Source organism: Triturus cristatus, chromosome 5_2 (assembly GCF_964204655.1).
Source record: "Triturus cristatus chromosome 5_2, aTriCri1.1, whole genome shotgun sequence".
Taxonomy (NCBI): domain Eukaryota; kingdom Metazoa; phylum Chordata; class Amphibia; order Caudata; family Salamandridae; genus Triturus; species Triturus cristatus.
The window spans coordinates 697,640,275-697,654,434 of record NC_140588.1 but is presented as its reverse complement, the minus strand read 5'-3'; the positions used below and the strand labels follow the sequence as shown (position 1 = coordinate 697,654,434).

Sequence of the window (14,160 nt, the reverse complement as noted above, 5' to 3'; positions counted from 1 at the left end):
GAGGAACGGGACACACTGTTAGACTTGCCTTCTGATGTCCATAATTCTTATCGCCACGTGAAAGATGCCTTAATGTCTAGGTATGGTTGAATTATATAGACAGAGGTTCAGGGGGTTGCAAGAAGTCAGAGAACAGTACCTGGGTTGAATATGGCACTTTTTTCTGCGGAGCATTGGATGGTTGGGTGAAGGGTAGCAAAGATTTTCAGGGGCTCCTTGATTTGATTGCATGGGAGCACTTGTCCAGTAATTGTTTTCCAGAGCTACGCCAGCACCTGATTGATAGTAGGCTGACTAATCCTAGGAAGCTTGCCGAAGAGGCGTACCGCTGGGTCAGTAGCAGGGTCTACAAGGGTCACGTGGTAGATTCAGCCAAGAGTGGGCAGGGTCCCCAGCAGAAGAGTGGGGGGACAAGGGTAAACAGAGGGAGTTCCAGAGAAGGCCCCAAAGCAATCCCCAAGGGAACCAAGAGAAAGGTTCCCAGCTCTCCCAACAGAAACCTTCAGGGGCCCGACAGGTCTACCTGTTCAAGGGGACCCCTGAAATGCTACAAATGTGGGGACCTGGGTCATAAAGCGAATCATTCCAGGTGCCGCCAGTTTGTGAAGACAGCACCCCCTGGTGCAGCCCCCCGGCAGATGGCTAGTGTAGCCCTGGGTGAGGAGATGGGTGCCCAAGGTGGGTGGGGGCCAGCAGAGATGTCCCTTGTCTCTTTAGGAGTCTGTGAGGTAGTCCCCAGGACCCAACTGCCTGATAACACTAAGAAATACAGGCAGTGGGTGACCATCAATGGCCAAAGAGTGGAGGCTCTTAGAGATACATGAGCCAGTGTGACAGCTGCCAAGTGTCACCTGGTTTCTCAAGAGCAGGCTGTCCCCAATGCATTCTATCCAGTTGGTGCCGCTGACAACACAGAGAGCCACTGCAAGGTGGCTCAGGTTCCCTTTGAGTGGGGGGTCTCTGGTACTCTTCAGGTAGCTGTGAGGTTGCCATGCCTGTTGACTGTTTGTTAGGGAACGATCTGGAGAGCTCACCTTGGGCGAAGGTGGAGCGGAGTGCTCATTTGGAAATGTTGGGTCTGCCTGACTGGGCGTGTGCCACCACACGGTCCATGGCAGCCAGTAGGGGTTCTCAAGAGGACCTGGAGCCTGAGAGGAGGGCCCAGGTACCTGCCTTAGAGAGAGGAGGCAGGGGGCACGGGAAACCGGCCCCCGAAGTTCCCACGGTCCAGGAGGGAGCAGACCCTGAGGGGGATGCCCTGGAGCCTACAGGGGAGCAGGTAGCTGAACTGGGGAACCTACCTGAGCTGTCCCATTGGCAGCAAGAAGGAGGACCCTCCAGGAAAGAGTTCTGTGAGGAGCAGAACAAGTGCCCTGCTCTCGTGGGTCTGCGGCAGCAGGCTGCAGACCAGTCAGCAGGTGATCAGTCTGGGTCACATTGGGTCTACTTGGAAAATGGTCTCCTGTATTCTGAGCCTTAGGTTGCTGAGCCTGGGTCAGCCCGTGTGCTGGTGGTACTCCAGCGCTTCAGAGCCTTCCTACTGGGGCTGGCTCATGATGTGCCATTGGCAGGACATTTGGGGCAGGACAAGACCTTTGAGAGGCTTGTCACCAACTTTTATTGGCCCCAAATGCGCAGGAGTTCAGACACTCACTGCAGAACATATCAGACTTGCCAGGCAAGTGGAAAGAGTGGGAGAAAGTGCAAGGCTCCTCTCCAGCCATTCACTGTGCTCAGCACCCCCTTTGAACGGGTGGGTATTGACATTGTGGGGCAACTGGACCCCAAGACAGCCATGGGCAACAGGTTCATACTGGTCTTGGTGGACCATGCCACCCGGTACCTGGAAGCCATACCTCTGAGGACAGTGACGACCCCCTTGGTGGGACGAGCACTGATGGGAATTTTCTTTAGAGTGGGATTCCCTCGCGAGGTATTGTCTGACCGGGATACTAACTTCATTTCCAAGTATATGAAGTCCCTGTGGCAGGAGTGTGGGGTAACCTACAAGTTTACCACTCCTTACCACCCCCCCAAGGAAATGGGTTGGTTGAAAGGGCATAATTATGGGTCTTGAGGAACCCATGAGGCGTAAGTGGGACGTCCTCTTACCATGCCTACTCTTTGCTTACCGTGAGGTACCATAGAAATCTCTAGGGTTCAGCCCCTTTGAGCTTCTCTCTGGACACCCAGTGAGAGGACCTCTGAGTTTGGTAAAAGAAGGCTGGGAGCAATCTCCCAGGAAACCTCCCCAGGATGTATATAGCTATATAGCTATATAGCTACATGCTGGCCTTTAGGAACCAAACTAGGCGTTTCAGACAACTCGCTAAGGCGAATCTGGAAGCCAGCCAGGAGGAGATGAAGCGGTGGTACGACCAGAATGCCACTCTGGTAGAGCTTCAGCCTGGTCAGAAAGTGTGGGTCATGGCCCCAGTGGAGCCCTGCGCGCTCCAGGATGAGTGGACCGGACCATTTGAGGTTGTGGAGCACAAAAGTCTGGTTACCTACTTGGTGGACTTGCAGTCTCCCAGGAACCCCTTGAGGGTCCTGTATGTCAACCGCCTAAAGCCCCACTTGGAGAGGTCCCAAGTGGGCATGCTCTTAGCAACAGATGATGGAATGGAGGAGGAGACCGAGCCTCTTCCAGACCTTCTTTCGGCGACAGAGCAAGATGGGTCAGTGGATGGTGTCAACCTCTCTTCCACCCTGACCCCTGAGCAACAGAATGACTGCCGCCAGTTGCTGGGACAGTTTTCTGATCTGTTCTCCCTGATTCCCAGTGTCACTGATTGGTGTGTCCATGATGTGGACACTGGGGATAGTACACCTGTGAGGCACAAAAACTACAGGGTGACTGACAGGGTGAGAGCTTTGATCAAGGAGGAGGTCTCCAAGATGCTTGCGTTAGGGATGATTGAGTCCTCTAACAGTCCTTGGGCCAGTCCAGTGGTCTTGCTCCCAAAGGCTGCCGCACCGGGTGCAACACCAGATCTCCGGTTCTGTGTGGACTACCGAGGGCTCAATTCAGTCACCAGGACTGACGCGCACCCCATCCCCAGAGCTGATGAGCTCATAGATTGGCTAGGGGCTGCACCGTACCTCAGCACGTTTGACCTAACGTCTGGGAACTGGCAGATCGCCTTGACTGATGGGGCAAGAGAGAGGTCAGCATCCTCCACACCAGATGGGCACTACCAGTTCTGGGTGATGCCCTTTGTGATGAAGAATGCCCCTGCCACCTTTCAGAGGTTGGTCAACCAGGTGTTGGCTGGACAGTACGAGTTCAGTGCCGCCTACCTTGATGACATCGCATTGTTCAGCGCCAGTTGGGAAGAACATCTGCGCCACCTCTGGGAAGCGTTGATGGCGCTGCGGAGGGCAGGCCTCATGATCAAGGTGAGTAAGTGCCAGATCGGGCACGGTTCCGTGGTGTACTTGGGACACCAGGTGGGGAGCTGCCAGGTGGTACCCCTACAGCCCAAGATTGAAACCATCCTGGCTTGGGAGCCGCCCAAAACCCAGACAGAGGTGAGAGCTTTTTTTTTTAAAAAAAAAAACACTTTATTAACACATACAAAAACGTAAATGCACCTTGCCTCAATACATCATATTCCAACGCAGTATCACCATTAGCATAGTATCCTTTCCAGACAAGCCACAAAAATCAGTATCCCTACACACCCCACCTGTGATAGCCACCCCCCGTCTCCCCCCACCCTCCCATCCATCCCACATCACGCCCCTCCCCAGGCCGCGAGAATGGTATGACTTCAGCCTCAGTCACTCAGCTCGGACAGTGAGAGCTTTTGTAGGACTCACGGGTTACTACAGGAGGTTTGTCAAGGGGTATGGCAACATTGTTGCACCCTTGACCGCCCTGACTTCCAGGAAGCAGCCAAAGAGAGTGATTTGACCTGACACCTGTCAGAAAGCTTTTGAGGCCCTAAAAACTGCTATGTGCATGGCGCCTGTTCTCTTGGCACCCAACTTCTCCAGAGAGTTCATAGTACAAACAGATGCTTCAGAGCATGGTGTGGGGGCTGTTCTGGCACAGATGACTGAGGAGGGCCTAGATCAACCCGTAGCCTTCATTATTAGGAGGTTACTTCCACGGGAACAGATGTGGAGTGCTATTGAGCGTGAGGCATTTTCTGTGGTCAGGGCACTGAAGAAGCTGAGACCATACCTGTTTGGGACTCACTTCCGGGTTCAGACAGACCACAGGCCCCTCAGATGGTTGATACAGATGAGGGGTGAGAGTCCAAAGCTGTTGAGGTTGTCCATTTCCCTACAGGGGATGGATTTCGCAGTGGAACACCGCTCTGGTACAGAACACGCCAACGCTGATGGTCCGTCCAGATTTTTCCGCCTTAGTGATAAGAACTCCCAGGAGGTAGGGTAGTTCTCCCCACATTTCACCAGGAGGGGACACGTGTTAGACCTGACACCCTGGCGTGGGTCTCCCTTCCATTTTTGCTGTTGCCTCAAGTGTTTTTGCTGGTGTTAGATGCTTTGGGCACTGTGCCACCGCTGTCCAGTGCCACAGTGCAAGTGCTCCCTATTGTAAATTGATGTATGGATTAGGGGTTCCATGATTGGCTGATTTGGTTTACTTGTCAGACCCTATTACAGTGCACCAGGAGTGCCCAGGGCTTGTAAATTCAAATGCTGCTGATGGGCTTGCAGCACTGGATGTGCCACCCACGGAAGCAGCCTGTAAAAGTGTGTCTAAGGCATGCCATTGCAGAGCCTGCGTGCAGTCTGGTACTGTCATGCTGACTGGGCAGTGCACCCACTTGCCAGTCCCTAAACCTTCCATTTTCTTCATATCAAACACCCCTATGGTAGGCCCAAGGGTAGGGTGCATTGTAAGGATAAGGTAGGACATGCCCTGGTGTGTGTGGCATGTTCTAATAGTGAATTACAGCCATTTTCGTTTTTCACTATTGCAAGGCTACCTGTTCTCCATAGGCCAGAATGGGCAGTTTGATTATTACATCTTATAATCCTAACTGACTCAGGGAACATGGTAGAAATTCGAATTTAGTATGCCTGAACCCAGAAGGATAAAATACATCTTTTAGTGAAGTTGGTTTTAACATTCTGTGTTTGAAAATACCACTTTTAGAAAGTAGGTATTTTCTTGTCTAACTATTCAAACCTGCCTCTGCTAGGCTGTGTCTTCCTTGTCTGGAGTTTGAGTGACAGGACTGGGGGTTCCAGGAGACAGGGTGAGTCAGTCCAGTGGTGAATAGAGAGATCTGCATCTAGATGGGAGGGAGAGTTGCACCTGGGACCTGAATAGGGCTGTGCCTTCCCTCCGCAATGCTGGCTCCACCTCCTGTGGTGCGTCTGATGTCTCTGCCCTTGTCTCTGAAAGGAAAGAAGGAGTCATGTAAACAAAGTGCTCCAGGACAGACCAGAACTGGTTTGGACTAGGCAAAGGCCTCTCTGCCTTCAGAGAACAAAGAGAAACTGGGTATAAATATTGGGACCCAAACCCAAGAACTTTAGATCACTTTTGGACAACAAGAAGAAACCTTTGCGGAGGAGTGGAACCAGAGAAACTGAGGAGAGACTATCCCTAAGCTGAAGAGCTGCTGGGGGATTGGCCTGCAGTAGTTGCCTGACTGCCAAAGAAAGGAGAAAGGACTTTGTGTGCATTTTCATTCAACTTGTGAAGGATCTCCAAGGGCTTGGAAAAGAGCTTGCCTCCTGCTGAAGTCTCAGGAATAACAGATTTCAAGCACCAGTTCCCTAAGAGTTCTTTGGAAGTGCCTTTAGCTGTATTTGGGCCTTCTGAGGGACTGCGTGTCGCAAGGAGCTGGAAGCGCGACTCAAGAAGAAGAAGCGTGTCGCCGTCGCAGCCGCTGCCGTCGCATCACTGAACAAGGGTGTCGCCGCTGTTGCTGTCGCATTGCACCGCATCACGAAAAGCGTCTCGCAACACCAAAGAAGTGTGTCGCCGTCGCAGCCGCTGCTGTTGCTTCACAGAACAAGGGTGTCGCCGCTGGAGCTGTCGCATTGCACCGCATCAAAAGAAGCACCTTGCATCCACGGAGAAGCGTGCCGCCGTTGCAGCCGCTGTCGTCGCATCACTGAACAAGGGTGTCGCTGCTGCAACTGTCACAGCGAGTGGAAGCGTCTCGCATCATTAGAGAAGAGTGCCGCCACCAAAGCTGCTGTCGTCGCATCACTGGACAAGGGTGTCGCCGCTGCAGCTGACGCATCGAGCCGAGACATCTCGCAACAACGGAGAAGGGTGTCGCATCAACAAGAAGGCGCCATCTATGTTTCTTTTCACCAGATCTTCAACGCATCACCCCCTTTGCGTGTAAGGATCTATCGCATCACCTTCCCTGCAGCACTTTCGTTGCCCTGCGTGTCGCATCTTAAGGTACATTGACTCAAAGTGTCGCATTTCAGATCTAAAGAGAACGAAGCCAATTCTACCTTTTTAAGTACAGTATTGGGCATTTTTGTCGTTTATGGTCTTGTGTTAAATCTATATAAAGAATAATTATTTTTGATATAACACTTGTGTGGTGTCCATCTGTAGTGTTGTCACTTGATTACTGTATGTGTTTACAAATGCTTTACACACTGCCTCTGAGATAAGCCTGTCTGCTCGTGCCAAGCTACCAAGGGGGTGAGCAGGGGTTATTTTAGGAGTGTACCCAATTACCCTGACTAGAGGCAAGGGTCCCTATTTGTCACAAGTGCCAACCTGTGCCAACTAGAGACCCCCAAATCTAACACATGGCATTTTTATCATTGAACTCGTTGAACTTGCAATGCTTGATTTCCACAAACGTATCCATTGGTTCACAAGGATTCTGCCATTCTTGGTTGAAAATGTACCTTTCACAGTTGACAATGATTTGATGGTATGTCACTTCATCACTGTGTGGTATTTTCGTTATCACTTATTTTACTCCTTCACACGCCAAATTCTTTAAATATTTAATGGTCTGTTTGTCATTTGCTTCTTCCAGCGCATCAATGAAATCATCAGAGGATTTAATCCAGGCAGCCCGTCAGTCGCAAATATTCTGCTTTTTGGTGGTATCAAAGGGAGGTGGTGGTTTTAAGAATGCGGCAGCATCATAACCTGTGGAACTTTTTGCTGTCGGGAATGTAAGCTACCAACTCGGATCGGCGCTTTTGTTAAGCACTAGCCGTGTGCTAACTGTTGGGTGATCACGCCCGGTCTCTGGTTGTGAGGTGCTGTCTTCTTTGGTGGCGAGTAGCAGCTTTTTTTTTCTTCACGGGTTCTTCACCCTTCTTACCTCTTTGCATTGTATCTGGTTTCTACTCCCTTTAGCATTTCTTTGTGTTAGAAATGTTTCCACTTTTAGCCCTTTCTTGCACTTGGCTACCACTGCCTTTAGTGTTTCTCTGTACTCTGGGACCACGGCAAACTCTCTGGGACAGCACACTAGGTTTTTTGGGTTGCAGGGTTTACATAATCCCCAATCTTGTTGCCAGTTGTAGCATCCTCCCCAGCTGGGGTACATGCAAATTATGACGCCACACACGGAGATTAGTATCACATGTCTTAATTCTTCTGCATATTACAATTAACTGAATATTTTACATCATGAATTCTATCACCCACACCCAAGCACTTATGTCACTATTCTGCGTATTCCATCAGAGAGCAAAAGGGTCCTGTCATCTCTAACTCACAAGACACTATAATTAACATATCAATGCTTGTTTACTTCAGCCTGCTCTTTAGGAAAGGTTTTATTTTCAACAGCCCCTATTTCAATTAAATGGCACTCAGGAATGCCTATCTGTTGTCTTGAATACAAAATGCTAGCGCTCTAGTTGTTCAGTATGTCTCTGGTAACACAGCAGTTGATTACTAGGGCGTTAACAACCAGACTGGTGCTGGTGTTGGAAGTACATGTTTGACTCAGCATGTCAGAATGTTTTACTGAAATGGAAGAGGAAAATATTTGAGAATTCACAGAAAATGTGACCTCATCTTAACTTTCTACAGCCCTAATCATAATTTCTATAGCTAAAAGAAACTCCTCATTGCATCATTTACTGTAGTATCCTCTGTAACAAATGCTTTCAGTTCTGCAGCTTTAATTCCATTAAGATGGCTTCTGGTGTACCACACTGTTGTCATATATACAGAATGTTAGAGCTCTATTTGTTCATTAGAACACTGTAAGAAACTGCAGTTGATTACTAGGGAGATTAATTTTAATGGTGACCATATCCCAAAGTCCTGTAATGGCTGCCGCAAATTATTGTTTAAATTATGGTTAGCCCATGAGGGTGGACTAGTCCCCTCTAAAGTGTGAAATCAGAGCATATCTGGCCACCAACTGTCCAGATATAACTAACTTTTAACCCCTTCATGACAACTCTGAGCACCTCTTTAAATGTATATTTCTCAAAAACAGCTGAACGGATTTACGTCAAATAATGAACACCACGCTTTCTGAGTAAAGTTCTAGCCCTTTGCCAAATTTGGTGTAATTCCATTCTGAATTTTTTTTTGTAGCTGCTTTTAAAAAGTTCCGGGTGGAATTAACATGAAAAGTCAATGTTTTGGGAATCCTCCCTTTTCTTGGCCGTCCGATTTACAAATCACTCCGAAACATTGCCAGGGAGAAGCTGAGATGGATGAAGATATTTTTTAAAAAGTCTCATGAAGATTCATCAAATGGTGCCAAACGTATTAGTGAAACAAAAACGAGCTTCCTAAGGGAACACCAACCTAACTATAACTACATACTGTGATTGATACATACATACATACACATCCCTGAAATTAGTACCACACACAATAGTTGGTATTTTTATATAAGGGATAAAGTATCCCCTGTCATATCAGGATATTGTAAGTCACCGAGGAGTTTCATAACTATATAGAGGAAAGAGGTTGAAGGGCAAGTTTCTTTATAAGCTTATGGCACTCAGATGTGACTTGCAATATCCTTATCATGTACGCCAGGGGGTACTTTATCCCATCTAATAAATGCTCACTGCTGGAAATAGCCCTCTTTGCATGGTCACTCCCAAACATTTTGCCTTCCTCTTCCCACTTTTTGCTGAATTTATTTTTGTTAACCATAGTCCCTTGTAGAGTAGTATACCATACACCCATGGCCGGTAAATAAATGTTACCAGTGGGCCTGAAGCACTTATTGTGCACCCATCGAAGTAGTACTCTAAAATGTGTCCTAGGCCTGCCATTGCAGCATGGATGCAGTGTCACACTGCCATGTCGACTTGGCATTTAAAACCCCATGCAAAGCCTTAAAACCCCCTTTTATTACATATAGGTCACACCTAAGGTAGGCCCTAGGTATGCCATAGGGCAGGGTGCTGTGTAATTTAAAGGTAGAGCATGCACTTTTATGTTTTACATGTCCTGGAAGTGAAAAACTACCAAAGTCATTTTCACTACTGTGAGGCCTACCCCTCTCATAGGATTACATTGGGGATTCCTTATTTCATTTAATGAGCCGTAATTCCTGATTGAGAGGAGGTGGATCTGTTATGTGTGATACCTATGGAATTTTAGAAAGTTGCCATTTTACTGCTTTTAGCCCTGAGTGTCTGCAGCCTGTCTCTGATACATGTTTGGGGAGGGTGACAGCTGGGCTTCGTGTATTCCAGCTAGACAGCCACACACCAAGGGAGCTTAGGTGTGACTTGATTGGCCATCTTGTAAGGATAGGAGGGAGGAGCTGGACACTGTCTCACTTGCACCTGAATAGGCTGTGTCCTGTCCCCACACAAAGGGCTGCATATTCCCTGTAGTGAGTCGGGCCAGGGCAGGAAGGAAGGACTTATATTCACTTCAAAGACCCTTCTTTGAATCTCCCCCCACTTCAAAGGCACCACTAGCTGTAAAAACTGGACCTCAGACCCTACCACTTCAGTAGACTTCTGGACCTGTGAATACTCTGCCAGGCAGAAGAATTGCTGTGCTGCCGAAGGACTGTCACTCTTCTGGACTGCTACTTCAGAAAAGCTGTTGCTTGACTGTGTTGACCTGCTGCCTGCAACCCTCCTTGCCGGGAGGAGAAGGACTGGACCTGCTCACGTATCCATAAAACCCAGAGTGACTCCAAGGGATAGTTGAGTGGCCTCCTGTTATGAAATCTCAGGGATGTAAAAGACTTCCAACTATCTTGCTTCTGCACCTGGACTATGCCATCTGTAAGTCTACCCTGCCAAATGGTGCCACCTCAGTCCTGGTTCCTTGGAAGTGGGCCTAAGGTGCTGCTTTAGCAAAACCAATGCAAAATGCTGGCACCCCTCCGCCCCCGCCAAACAACGGCCTCTGAAGGCAGCCGGGTTCACCACAGAACTTCAAGAAGCCAGACGCTCCTGCAGACGCCTAGAGAAAACCTGGCGAAACCAGAAAACCACAGAAGCACTAAACAAACACAAGTGTGCCCTGAAGGAATACCACCAGCACATAAGAGACACCAAACGGACCTTCATACAAAGTCCAGACCAACGCGTCCAACCCCAAGGAACTGTTCAATGTCATACAGCAGTTCGCAAAACCCAGCCATGGACATCACACCTTCCCAGGAACTCTGTGACAAGCTCAGCTCCTACTTCCATCAGAAGATCAAGGTCCTCTACGACAACTTCAGCAAATCAGTGCTGGACCCCACCCCCCCACCCGCTGCCACCGATAAGCCTACCATCATGTCCTGGGATCCCGCTACCGTCAAATTCATCACCATGACCATGAAGAAAACACACTCAGGAGCACCAATGGACCCCTGCCCACCGCACATTTTCCACAGGGCCACCACCGCCATCGCACCTGAACTAGGATGCACCATCAATGCCTCCCTCAGAGCTGGCATCTGCCCAGATGACTGGAAACGGGCGGAGGTGAAACCCCTCCTCAAGAAACCAACAGTCGACCCGACGTACCTGAAAAACTACCGGCCCATCTCTCTCCTCCCTTTTTCAGCCAAAGTCACAGAGAGACTAGTAAACGCCCAGCTGACCACCTTCATTGAAGACAACTCCATCCTAGACAGCTCCCAGTCTGGATTCCGCAGCAACCACAACACCGAGACTGCCCTCCTCGCCGCCACTGACGACATCAGCATGCTACTATACCAGGGACACACTTCAGCCCTCATTCTTCTAGACCTCTCCCCAGCCTTCGACACTGTTTCACATCGCACGCTCGCTGCCAGACTTCATGACGCAGGGGTACAAGGAGCCGCCCTCGACTGGATTAAATCCTTCCTCTCTGGCAGAACCCAGAGGATTCGACTCCCTCCCTTCCTCTCTGAACCCACGGAATTCAACTGCGGAATACCCCAGGGATCTTCTCCCAGCGCCACGCTCTTCAACATCTACATGGCCCCCCTCGCCGCCATCGTCAGACAGCATGGGCTCAGTATTGTATCCTACGACGATGACACCCAGCTCATCCTCTCACTCACAAAGAATCTCGAAGACGCCAGACTTTGCTTCCAGGAAGGAATGAAGAACGTGGCAGCCTGGATGAAAGAGAGCTGCTTGAAGCTCAAATCAGAGAAGACCGGGATCCTCATCCTTGGACCCAGCACCTCCGCATGGGACAACACCTAGTGGCCCTCCACCCTCAGGAGCCCACCCACCCCAACAGACCATGCACGGAACCTCGGCATCATCCTTGACTCCTCCCTCTCCATGAACCGCCAGATCAACGCCGTCGCCTCAACAAGTTTCAACTACCTTTGCATCCTCCATTAGACATTCAAATGGATCCCCCCCGAGTGCAGAAGGACCGTCACCCATGCCCTCATAACCAGCAGACTGGACTACGGCAACGCCCTCTATGCCAGAATCAACAGAACTCTCCTACACAAACTCCACAACATCCAGAATGCCGCAGCCAGACTCGTCCTCGGGACACCATGGCACGAACACATGACCCAACACCTAAGAGGCCTCCACTGGCTCCCCGTCGAGAAGAGGGTCACCTTCAAACTCCTCACCCACGCCTACAAATCCCACAACAACATCGGACCCAAATACCTCAACAAGAGAGTATCCTTCCACGTACCCAAGAGGAACCTCCGCTCCGCTGACCTCACCCTGGCAGAGGTCCGCCACATCCACAGACACCGAACCGGCGGGAGAGCTTTCTCCTACATCACAGCCAGGACCTGGAACAAGCTCCCTGTGAACATCAGACGCTCCCCGACCCTGCACATGTTCAGGAAGGACCTCAAGACCTGGCTCTTCGACTGAGCCAGAGCCGCTCCCCCCTCCCCAGCACCTTGAGACCCTCACGGGTGAGTAGCACGCTATAGAAACCCCATATTGATTGATTGATTAAATGCATCACTGCCACTGCGGGGAACAGAACCGGCACATCACCATCACTGAGTGGGTCAGCACCGACGCATCGCATCGCATCGCATCGCAGCCTTGCGCGGACCGGTGCATTGCCGCTGTTGTGTGGCTCAGAGACACCAACGTGCCTTCGAAACCACTACTATGCGAGGCTTTAATAGAAGCAAGGTCCTCCCATCCTCATCGACGACAATCTCGATGACAACACTAAAACTCCATATCCTAGCAACCTGCTCATCGGAGCTGCTGCTGTGTGTCCAGGACCAGCACATCGCTGCGTCGATCGACACCAGCGCATCACTTTTTCTACACTCTGCATCCTCCTCGTCCACAGGATCCTTGGCGCAACCTGGACTAAAGTACTTTTGCTCAGTGGACTAAATCTGGTCCCTGTAGCTGGCCCGCGCTCCATCGCGGTTGGCCTGAACTTTTGACTTTGCCTCAGACTAGCGCAACCAGATATCCCTTGTTGGTGCTTAGTGCTTTATGACCCTATTTTCACCTAATACTTTAAAAATCAATGCCTCCTGTTTTACTCATTGGATTATTCTTGTATTGGTGTCAAATTAGTTATTAAAATATAATATATTTTTCTAATTTGTTTCGTGATTTATCTTGTGTTTTTACTTCATTATGATTTGTGTGCTGCATAAATACTTTACCCATTGCCTGGAAGTTAAGCCTGACTGCTTTTGAGCCAAGCTACCCAAGGTTAAGCACAGGTTAATTTAGTGACTTTTTATGGTTCACCCTGCAAGGGATTGTAGCTATTGCTTGACCAGGGTTCACACCCCAGCCAACTAACAACCTAATTTCTCACAGTCACTCCATCACCTTTCCCACAAACAACTTAAAACCTTGGTGCGTAGCATGTTTGAAAACTTGAAGAATAAAAATAAAACCTTTAGAGCAAAACACATCAAAAACCTGCTCGATTTATTTATTTAGTGTTTTATAGAGCGCAAACGTGACCAGTTAGGGTATCAGAGCGCTTTACAGGGATAACACGTTGTATACAAGTATGAAATAGTCAAAGAAAAAAAAACATGAGTAGGAGTAGAAGGAGGTAAAACATTTGGGGAATAACAGGGTGTATACAATGTGCAGATCATAATGCAGAGAAATCCAGCAAAGACATTTGTGGGAGTACAAGGTCAGTACAAGATGGATACAGCCAGTCAATCCAAACTCTAGCAGCAACAAAAATAAGCACAGCCACTGAGTGGTGTGCGCAATGCATGATTCATGGGAGAAATGTGCCCATTAGGAAGGCTTTGGCTTCCTTTTAAATATTGACAGAGAGGGAATTTATCTGATGAAAGACAGTAGCAAGTTCCAGATTCTTGGTGCGGCCCCAGAGAAAGCAGGATTGTACGTTTTTTCCTTTCAGAAGCGGGGTGGCTGGAGCACAAAGTCTCTGGCGGACCTGGAGTTTCTGGCTCCTCCAGAAACCATGATTTTCTGGGTGAAATATGCTGGGGATTTCGTGTGTAGTGCTTTGTGGGTGATACATGCCAGTTTGAGTTGGATTCTGGTTTGAAGAGGAAGCCAGTTCAGCACCTTCAGATGCGGTGAGAAGTGGTTGAATTTTTTGAGCCTGTTAAGAGTCTATCGGTGGCATTGAGGCAAGCTTTTAGGGGGGCCGTGGAGATCTTGGGCAGGCCTGAAAGGGTTGAGCATCCATATTCCATTCTGGAGATAACTAATGCCTGGACTGCCATTTTTAGGTCCGAGGCATCAAGGAAAGGTTTTAGTTTCCTCAGGTAGCTCAGGTGAAACCTGGCAGTTTTAGCCATTGAGTTGATTTGG

General features: G+C 49.2%; 1 protein-coding gene across 2 annotated transcripts in view; it reads right to left on the bottom strand.

Annotated features, from left to right (window-relative positions):
- Positions 1 to 14,160, bottom strand: part of LOC146829142 (xaa-Pro aminopeptidase 2-like) — a 565,756-nt gene that overhangs the window by 297,773 nt on the left and 253,823 nt on the right. The window lies entirely within an intron of this gene.